Source organism: Falco naumanni, chromosome 13 (assembly GCF_017639655.2).
Source record: "Falco naumanni isolate bFalNau1 chromosome 13, bFalNau1.pat, whole genome shotgun sequence".
In the NCBI taxonomy this organism is placed as follows: Eukaryota; Metazoa; Chordata; class Aves; order Falconiformes; family Falconidae; genus Falco; species Falco naumanni.
Genome location: NC_054066.1, coordinates 7,200,493 through 7,206,093, shown reverse-complemented (window position 1 = coordinate 7,206,093; position 5,601 = coordinate 7,200,493).

Sequence of the window (5,601 nt, the reverse complement as noted above, 5' to 3'; positions counted from 1 at the left end):
TAGATTGTCAGCATGCATAGACCAGGGGTAGAATTAATTCAGTATGAAAGAAATGAGTGACTGGGAAAGAGAGAGAAGAGCAGAAGCAGCAGGAAAGGAGCAAGAATGAGTGGAGAGATGAAATGCTAATGAGGGGGGGTAGGGAACACCAGGAATAGAAGCGGGGAGAGAAAGAAGTAGAAAAAAAAGAGGAGAAAAAAATTAAGGAAAGCTATGAGATAGAAAAAAGAAGGAAAGCAGCAAGAAATTGACATTTTATTGTGTAATCTGGAAGCTTTCACTTTAGGAGAACAAAGCCTGGAGCAGCCCTAAACAATACTACTTACGTATAGAAAGTATGTGGGAGGGTCTTTCTTTGGTGGTTATATATCTTTATGCATATAGTTACATAAATAAAATTACATAGAAATTAAAGGCTTCCTGGGGATCTTGCGCTATGCCCCAGAGTCACAGTTTTCCCCAGGCTGCCATGTGTCCGGCAGCAGCAATGCCCTTCCTCCGTGCCACGCTGGCTGTTTGGGTTTGCTGTTTCTGTCCTGCCTTCTCGGAGCTGGAAATGGTGTTTCTGGCTCCCCTCTTCTGCGGCCCCTGGTGAGATGAGAACCTGATATGACCTCGGGGCTGTCCGCTGCAATATCACTGGTGTTTGCAATCGCTGCTTCCTTATGTTGATATTTATGGCAACATTTTCATTTCACACTGGCCGATCCAAATTACATCAAATGTTTTATTGTTGAGTTAGTTGGTTTGGGTTTTTTTTTTAATTGTTTCTGCCTTGTCTGTCCCTCTACATGCAAGCTGCTAGTAAAATGGCATAACTTCTCAAACTTTTTTGGGCTAAAAAAGTCAATGAGTGATATTTTAATCGATCTATTTGTTAGTTTAACAATGCTAAATATTGATCAAAATCTGCCTCCTTTAAAACAGGCCATTTCTTATCTTAACATCACATTCTACCTTTGGCTTGGGGACTTTGACTAAGACTATTTATACTCATGCCCAGTTAACTGTGCTTTGTTACTGTGTGAGGAGTAACATACTTGGCAAGCAAAAATGGATTTGATGTGGTCATCCATCAGGCTGTTGGAAGGCTGTCTCAGGGGGATGGGAGCAGTAGTGAGGCTTCTGGCTTGGGCAGATCAGTGTGACACACATTAGACAGCTAAGCATCCCAAGGAATTTCTGATGCCTGCTGGAGCAGGTGTGCTGCCCAAACCTCTCTGCCAACTCCCATCATCCATGTGCTGGGCTGACTCTTCTCATTAAACCAAATACATATGTTTTCTGGATCTTCTTAGCTGACCACAAGGTTCATTTCAAAGCTGCTCGTGGTCCCTGTGTGTGTTCTTCTCTTGCTCGAGGACAAACTGTCACACCCACCACACCCAGGGTGTTGAGGATAGTGGCAAACTGAAAATTTCCTCATCTTGTGCAGTGATTGATTTGTGGCTGGATGTCCATGTGGGTAAGCATCCCCATACAGCTGGGTCCTGGGCTTGCACTGGTTCCTAGTTTTGGGTCAGCCATTCCAGCTCCATTTTGTCTTGCCTTAGAGGTTCTCCCCAGGGTGTGAGGAGGCTCAGACTCCTTTAGTTTTAGTCCATACATTGTGGAGAGCTTCCTCATCTCAGAAGGTATCCTCAGGTCCTCCCACAACTGCATTTGTCACTTGTTTCTCCAGGGAGGGCACCTTTTTGAGAAGTCCAGGGGATCACTATGTTTGTAGTTCTGTGATGGATACTTTATTTCCTGGTGCTGTTAGACATGGCACCTCTGCATTTTGTTAGTGACCTGTACTGCTTCATTCCTATGCCCTGTTACAGCTGTCACTGTTCAAATTGCCTTTTCTAGAGTACAAAGTTTTCTATTTAAGCATGGTTTGCATGTTCATTAAATGTTACATGGTTAATCTGTATTTTTTCTGGGTGGTGGTGGCGGTGTAGAAAAAAAGGTTTCCAGACACTGCTGGGCCATTTCTGAATGTCTTTTCTGCTGTTTCAGATAAAAATCTGAGTTAAATTTTGCCATTCTCCTTCATCATTTCCCTGTTTCATTTCTCATCATTCTAGTAGGCCTGTTATGAAGACAAGAAATAGAAACATGGATGTTTAACACTTAACAATGTCTTATTGTCTCATTGCTTTTGGAAAAGGGAATGGAAGAGGAAAAGCCTCCCATACAGCTATAAACAAAACAGAAGGAAGTGAGTTCACCATCACTGGAAAGCACAGCTCTCCTGCGAAGGAGGTTTTGCAGTTGAGGGGAAATGCACCACTGCTCTGGTACTGAGCAGTTCTTTTCAGCAGGCTGCAATGCTGAAAAACTTGTCAGGAGACCCCAACTATGCCCTGCATACATTGGGAACATTTCTGATGAAGAAGGTGATAGTGCACCAGTGTGAAGTCAATGGCAAATTCATACTGAGTTCAGCGTTGCACACTTGGGCTTCCTAGGGAGAAAGAAATACCATATTCTGCTTTTTCCAGAGGTGTCATCTTTAGTGTCCCCATGAATCAGACCTCTTCTAGTCCATATTACCACCCCAGCTGTTGCCTGCCAGCTCTTGGCCTCCTTAGAGTCCTCTACCTTGTCCATGTCTTGGGTATTACTTTACTTTATCCTCATCCCTGGCCTGCCTCTGGGCATTATAATAACCTAGAAACCCAGTTGGGTCAAGGGCTAGGCATTCCCAAGCCACTGGAGATCAGGGTTGTCATCATCAAATATAGAAAAAAAGTAGAAGTTAGGAGTTCTGAGGTGGTCAAAAGGGTTGAATGGTGTAAAGAAATTCCCTATGTTTTAATAAAAGAAGAGAACAAAGGACTCAGAATGAAACAAGCTGGCCAGATAAAAGCTGCTTCTGGAGTCTGAGGTGGAATCAAAACATCATTGGAGAACTGGGGATGAAATGGTTAAACACACACACACACAAACACACACACACACTGAGTCTACAAACCTATCGATCTTTATGTGAGTAGCAAATAAAGATCAAATGACTAAATGAAGTACATATGCCATTACGGTCACTACTGCGTAATGCAGAAAATCAGTCATATCCTCAATTTAGAGCCTCAAGTGAGTAACAGAAGTGGGTGTAATGTCATCGCAGCATGAGCTTTCTTGGGGATACCTGCAATATATGTTTCAGCATAACTAAAGAAAGGGGTTGAGATAGATTATTTAATGCCTTAAGTTTGATCAAGCACAAATACAATTGAGCATCCTAATTTTATTTCCTTCCTCCAGAAGATGGCAAAAGTTAGCTGGATTTAACACAGACAGATGCAGAAAAATGTTTCAGGATCGTTTGTACTATACTGTCGATTTCAGGTCACCACTGGTTTAGTGCTCCAGATGGAAGGGTTGATCCCAAACCCACTGAGATAAGCGGTTGTTGGGAGCGATCCCTCCAGCCTGGCTGCAGGGCAGTGTGCCGGCTGGGATGCCACACTCCGGGCGGCAGAAGGGGCTGGGTGGCTGCAGCATGAGCGTGCTCTAGGAGCCATGCAAGTCCCATCTTAGGCTGCACATTTCCCTTTGTCAGGGGGGAAATTGTCAGTGACATCTCCATGGAGATCGCAGCCAGAAATGCAGCTGTGAGAAGTTTAACTTTTGTACACAATATATGAAAGACATGAATTGCAGTATTTGTCAGTGCTCTTAGTATTACAGACCTTCTGCTGAAGAAAAATCCCTTGGGACTCACTCCTTGAGTACTGACAGGTTAGTTCCCACTAATATAGCACATATTTTGGCTAGGACGATGTGGAGAACTTGAATTTACAGAGCAACCTTGACTGAAAAAAGGAAAGAAAATATGACAAATACATAGAAAGAAACATCAGATTAAGTACAGATTTGGCGACAAGGATTTTTTTTTTCCAGCTCAGCAAGAAACTCTAGAAAAAGGAAAGAAATATTATTAAAAAAACCAGAAGAGACACAAAATAAGCTTTTCTTTCTTGTACATGTAGTTGATTTTGTTCCTATATTTAGCTGCTCTGGCAGTTTACGATTTCAGCATTAGGAAAATGTAAGAGTATTTGAGTAAAGTGATATGCTGAAGTCAAGAGGCTTCCTGCCAGCGGACAAGGAGAACTGAGGACTGCTTGTTTAAAGGATGCTCCTGAGGTGGTTCAGCTTAACCTGGTGCTTATCCCACAGTGAAGTTCTAATTTGATTCCAAACAAATTTGTCCTCACAATTTTTTCAGCGTAAGGGTTTTGACAGCTGCTGTAGCTGACAGGTTGGTGCTCGGAGCAGATTTGTGCCCGTGCCCTTGGCAGGGAAGGGAGCAATGGGTCAGTCTGGAGGACATTTGAAACCCTTGCAAAAGCCAACACATCAGCAAGCTGCGCTGACAACTCAACAGCCCGTGACAGCTATTCTCCTTACGTGTCCTCCAAGAGGGGGTAGGCTGCCTCCCTAAAGCAGAAAAGCTCCAACTGTCTCCTTAGAAACCTTGCAGCAGGGCAGGACCAGAGGTGGTGCAAGAGCATGTGAACTCTCCCCTGAGCTGCCCAGACACTGAGTTTTGGGTTTGGATAAGATGCTGCCACTTGAACACACATTTTCTCCTTTGAACGGTGTTCAGCATATCAGTCATATTGCTTAAGACCCACAGTAAGGTAGTGATTGTATCTTATGTTATGAGAAAATGTTCATGTCACAGTTGACTTCTTTAAGGTCATATCCTTATTATTCAAGCTGACTGGGAAATTTTAACAAAGTGATTCCCTGGCCCTCCACTCCCTGAGGAAATGCAGATTTATCAGAACAAAAACTTGATTTTTTTCATTCTGAAGACTCTTGGTATGTCAAAGAATTCTGTTTCCCATCCAGAAGGAGGAAAAAATCTTGTTATCTCAAATTTTTTGGCTGAGCTCAGTTTTCAGGGTAATACAAATGTGCAGAAGGAATATTGCCAACAGGCTGTTTTTAGCAGCATGAGAAACAATGCCAACCACGGGGAATGACCCTGTGTTGCTTTCATCTGGATGACTCAGCAATACTAATTGTAGAGAACCAATTCCAATCAGGTTGGCAGAGCCTTGCAACTGCTGCTGGGTTAGTTCAACCCCACCGGCTGCGTCACCGATGGTTTCCCTAGCTGTGCGGCAGAGGAAGCAGCGGGACAATAGCTACGGCGGTAGGAAGCTTTCTAGCCTCACCCCTGCTTCCTCCCGGCAGCAGGGGTATTACCTGCTTGTCCGCTCCTCTCTGCTGGCTTCACCTTCCTATAATCCCTCTGCTCTGGCGGCTCTGGTTTGGATACAAGGAGTCGCATTCAAAACCCTGCAGGAACGAGATTGTTCTCGAGGTATGTGTTTACCAGCGCGCTGTTGCAAGCTCTGAGGAAGCTGTTGCAGCGTTAATAGCTCTAACTGCTGCCAGATGAAAGGAGAATATTCAGATCTAATAAATCAACAGATGTTAAAGCAATTTCTGCCTTCTCTGTTATATCGCACATCAACAGGAATGCGCTAAAGTGCTTTTTTATACCGTTTAGCATCTGACATTTCAGCACATCTCCTAAGTGTGCATTAGGAGAGTGGAATGTTGCTATATTTGTACTTGCAGATTTGGAATGAGAATGAA